We start from the raw sequence: 5,209 nt of genomic DNA, 5'->3' as shown, positions 1-5,209 counted from the left end.
CCACCCACCCCCTGCTGACAGCTGCCCTGCGTGTCCAGCACAAGGCTCGTTCCTGAGGTGGTTGTGTGCTTAGGGGTGTGCTAAAGGAGTGCTCATGCAGGAAGGGATTGGTCAGTGATGCAGGCAGCAGCTGGGCACTCATGCATGGTGCCCTTGCACTCATGCACGGTGCCCTTGAGCGCCCAGGCAGGATGCAGCTGGGCAGCCATGCCTGAGCTGATGGTGTGCCCAGGTGTGATGCAAATGTGCACTCACTCGTGGCCTGCTCAGGAGCTGGCAGCTCACAGCTCACACTGTGAGCTGATTGGGTGCTCATGTGGCACATAATGGAGCAGCCAAACAGAAATGAATTGGCTGCTCTTGCATGAAACTAATCAGGTGCTGCGTGGGCACTAATTGGGCCCTCATGCATGCAATTAGCTGGGAGGTCATGCATGAAGGTGTTGGGCTCTCATGCAAGGGCTGGCTGGGTGCTCATGTGGAAAGGAACTGGTCCAGGAGGCCATCTGGGCATGGTGGGAGTTGTGGTTCTTTCCCCTGGCAGCTGGGAGCAGAGGGGGGAGCTGGGGGCTGCCTGGGATCCCCCTGCAGCCATCCATTCCATGGTGCTGGTGGCAAGCAGCTGGACTTGACCCCCCACAGGTCCCTCCCAACCTCAGCAGCTCTATGGTGTCCAAAGCCTCTGCCAGGCAGCAGCTGCTCCAGCTTCAAGCAACAGTGCCTAGGTGGGGCTTGAGGCACGCTCTGGGCTGGCCTCCTGTGTGGGCTGTGCCTGGGATGGAGGAGAAGTCAGGTCTGGGATGGAGGAGAAGTCAGATCTGTGGTGGAGGAGAAGTCAGATCTGGGATGGAAGAGAAGTCAGGTCTGGGATGGAGGAGAAGTCAGGTCTGGGATGGAGGAGAAGTCAGATCTGGGATGGAGGAGAAGTCAGGTCTGGGATGGAGGAGAAGTCAGATCTGGGATGGAGAAGAAGTCAGATTTGGGATGGAGAAGAAGTCAGATCTGGGATGGAGGAGAAGTCAGATCTGGGATGGAGGAGAAGTCAGATCTGGGATGGAGGAGAAGTCAGATCTGGGATGGAGGAGAAGTCAGATCTGGGATGGAGAAGAAGTCAGATCTGGGATGGAGGAGAAGTCAGATCTGGGATGGAGGAGAAGTCAGATCTGGGATGGAGGAGAAGTCAGATCTGGGATGGAGAAGAAGTCAGATTTGGGATGGAGAAGAAGTCAGATCTGGGATGGAGGAGAAGTCAGATCTGGGATGGAGGAGAAGTCAGATCTGGGATGGAGGAGAAGTCAGATCTGGGATGGAGAAGAAGAAGTCAGATCTGGGATGGAGGAGAAGTCAGATCTGGGATGGAGAAGGAGAAGTCAGATCTGGGATGGAGAAGGAGAAGTCAGATCTGGGATGGAGAAGAGGAAGTCAGATCTGGGATGGAGAAGGAGAAGTCAGATCTGGGATGGAGAAGGAGAAGTCAGATCTGGGATGGAGGAGAAGAAGTCAGATCTGTGCTGTAGGGTTGGGTACCTCCTCTTCAGGAGCAGCCACACAAACCCAGGTGTGTGCATCAGCAACCAGAGGATGGTTTTGGTTGCAAGAGACCTGTAAGAGCCTTGAGTCCAGCCTTCAGCTTAAGAGCACAGTGGCCATTAGTGCCATATCCACACATGCCTTGAGCCCCCCCAAGGATGGGGACTCCAGCACGCCCCTGGGCAGCCTGTGCCAATCCCTGACCACTCTGGCAGCAAAGAATTGTTACCTAATATCTGACCTGAACCTCCCCAGGTGCAACTTGAGGCCATTTCCTCTTGTCCTGTCCCTTGTTACTTGTGAGAAGAGACCAACCCCCACCTCGCTCCAACCTCTCCTCAGGATATCATAGAAAGTGAGAACTTCTCCTCCCAGCCTCCTTTTCTCCAGGCTAAACAGCCCCAGTTCCCTCAGCTGCTCCTCACCAGCCCTGTTCTGCAGACCCTTCACCAGCCCTCCCCTGGATCCACTCCAGCACCTCTCGTGGTGAGGGGCAAAGACATCCAGAGACATGGGGAGGAGATTTTGCATAGGTGTAGTGAGGTAAGAGAACTCACAGGGGTCCTGCCTCCCCCTCCCAGTCAGAGCTTACAGAGGTCCTGATTCCTTCTCCCAGTCAGAGCTCACAGGGTTCCTGCCTCCCAATCGGAGCTCACAGGGGTCCTGCCTGAGCTGACAGGGGTCTTGACTCCTTCTCCCAGTCAGACCTTACAGGGATCCTGCCTCCCCCTCCCAATCAGAGCTCACAGGGATCCTGCCTCCCCCTCCCAATCAGAGCTCACAGGGGTCCAGTCAGAGCTCACAGGGATCCTTCCTCTCTCTCCCAGTCAGAGCTCACAGGGGTCCAGTCAGAGCTCGCAGGGGTCCTGCCTCTCCATCCCAGTCAGAGCTCACAGGGGTCCTGCCTCCTTCTCCCAGTCAGAGCTCACAGGGATCCTGCCTCCTCCCAGTCAGAGCTCACAGGGGTCCTGCCTCTCCATCCCAGTCAGAGCTCACAGGGTTCCTGCCTCTCCATCCCAGTCAGAGCTCACAGGGGTCCTGCCTCCTTCTCCCAGTCAGAGCTCACAGGGATCCTGCCTCCTCCCAGTCAGAGCTCACAGGGGTCCTGCCTCTCCATCCCAGTCAGAGCTCACAGGGGTCCAGTCAGAGCTCACAGGGATCCTGCCTCCTCCCAGTCAGAGCTCACAGGGGTCCTGCCTCTCCATCCCAGTCAGAGCTCGCAGGGGTCCTGCCTCTCCATCCCAGTCAGAGCTCACAGGGGGCCAGTCAGAGCTCGCAGGGGTCCTGCCTCCTCCCAGTCAGAGCTCACAGGGGTCCTGCCTCTCCATCCCAGTCAGAGCTCACAGGGGTCCAGTCAGAGCTCACAGGGATCCTGCCTCCTCCCAGTCAGAGCTCACAGGGGTCCTGCCTCTCCATCCCAGTCAGAGCTCGCAGGGGTCCTGCCTCTCCATCCCAGTCAGAGCTCACAGGGGTCCTGCCTCTCCATCCCAGTCAGAGCTCACAGGGGGCCAGTCAGAGCTCGCAGGGGTCCTGCCTGCCCCTCCCGGGCTGCGGCGTGCGCTGGCTGGAGGCTGCTGTGCTTGCTGGAGGCTGCTGCGCTGGCTGGAGGCTGCTGCGCTGGCTGGAGGCTGCTGTGCTGGCTGGAGGCTGCTGTGCTGGCTGGAGGCTGCTGTGCTGGCTGGAGGCTGCTGCGCTGGCTGGAGGCTGCTGTGCTGGCTGGAGGCTGCTGTGCTGCCTGGAGGCTGCTGCGCTGGCTGGAGGCTGCTGTGCTGCCTGGAGGCTGCTTTGCCGGGGTTGCTGCGGCTGGCTGCTGCGCGCTTCCCGCCGGCTCGTCCTCCCCGAAGATCACAGCTCACAGCACATGCTCTGATCTATGGGCATTTTAATGACTTCCCATCACAGCCCTGTCACCCAGCGCTGGAAATATTGCAGGGCTGCTCTGCATCAGCTAAGAAGGGGGGGTGGTGGAATGCGGGAGCCTGGTTGAGATGCGTGGCAGCCCCTCCTGGCTCCTTATAGGCATGAACTCGACCTCCTTTTCCTTCCCCCTTCCAACAGGTCAGACGTACCAACGGGTTCCTTTCTCTCCCATATGGTGTCAAGCCCACCTTGGCCCAGAGACCCTGGGAGAGCGGCTGGCAGACAGCTGGGAACAGAGGGAAAACAGCAGCCGCCGCTACTGTAACTTGCAAAGGGCCACAGCAGGATGGGAGAGGGATGCGGCTCCAGGAGCTGTCTCCCTGGAAACCGCGGCGTAGGAGACATAATGAGGAGTGTCCCTCCCCTCCAACCTCGCTTTAATTCCTTCTTCATCTTTCTTTACAGCTGGGGGAGTGAAGAGCAGAGCGGCAGGGGCAGGGTGTCCCCCCCCTCAACCCAGCCTATTGTGAGTTTATGACACCCAGCCTTAGAAAAGCACATTTTGAACCCAGCTGCCTCTATAACTTATTGCAGTGCCTTGTTAGAGCTTGGGAGAGGAGGGGAGGGGGGAGGGATGAGAAAGGAGGTCATGCAAAGGGTGTTGTGTGTCCCAGAAGGAACCCTCCAAAAAGAAATGAGAGTGGGGAAAAGAAGTCGGGGGGGGGGTGGGGGGGTGGGGGGGGGAAGAAGTCAGAGTGTAGGGGGAAAGAAGTCAGAGAGAGGGGCAAAGAAGTCAGAGTGGGGGGAAAAGAAGTCAGAGTGGAGAGGAGAGAAGTCAGAGTGGGGAGGAGAGAAGTCAGAGTGGGGAGGAAAGAAGTCAGAGGGGGAAAGAGTCAGAGTGGGGGGAAAAGAAGTCAGAGTGCAGAGGAGAGAAGTCATAGTGGGGAAAAAAGAAGTCAGAGTGGGGAAAAAAGAAGTCAGAGTGGAGGGAAAAGAAGTCAGAGAGGGGAAAAGAAATCAGAGAGGGGGGAAAGAAGTCAGAGTGGGGGGAGAGTGGGGGGAAAAGAAGTCAGAGAGGGGGGAAAAAGTCAGAGGGGGGAAAAGAAATCAGAGAGAGGGGGAAAGAAGTCAGAGTGGGGGAAAAGAAGTCAGAGGGGGGAAAAGAAGTCAGAGTGGAGGGAAAAGAAGTCAGAGGGGGGGAAAGAAATCAGAGAGAGGGGGAAAGAAGTCAGAGTGGGGGAAGAGTGGGGGAAAAGAAGTCGGGGGGAGAAAGAAGTCAGAGTGGAGGGAAAAGAAGTCAGAGTGGGGGAAAAAGAAGTCGGGGGGGGGGAAAAGAAGTCAGAGTAGGGGGGAAAGAAGTCAGAGTGGGGGAAAAGAAGTCAGAGTGGGGGAAAAGAAGTCAGAGTGGGGGAAAAGAAGTCAGAGGGGGGAAAGAAGTCAGAGTGGAGGGAAAAGAAGTCAGAGTGGAGGGAAAAGAAGTCAGAGTGGGGGAAAAGAAGTCGGGGGGGGGGAAAAGAAGTCAGAGTGGGGGGGAAAGAAGTCAGAGTGGGGGAAAAGAAGTCAGAGGGGGGAAAGAAGTCAGAGTGGGGGAAAAGAAGTCAGAGGGGGGAAAGAAGTCAGAGTGGAGGGAAAAGAAGTCAGAGTGGAGGGAAAAGAAGTCAGAGGCGGGAAAAAAGATGCAGGCTCCCATCTCGGTCTCACCAGGGCACCCAAAGGATGGATGCAAGACTTGGGCATCCAGAGGGCTGCTGGGGACAGAGCAAGGAGACAGCCACATCCCTTCATGCTACCTAAACCTTCTTACTCTCCAAAGGCAGCT

This window comes from Melanerpes formicivorus, unplaced genomic scaffold (assembly GCF_026170545.1).
Source record: "Melanerpes formicivorus ecotype bairdi unplaced genomic scaffold, bMelFor1.0.p_v2 SCAF_39, whole genome shotgun sequence".
NCBI lineage: Eukaryota > Metazoa > Chordata > Aves > Piciformes > Picidae > Melanerpes > Melanerpes formicivorus.
The sequence above is the reverse complement of the archived record's forward strand: the minus strand, read 5'-3'. Positions refer to the sequence as shown.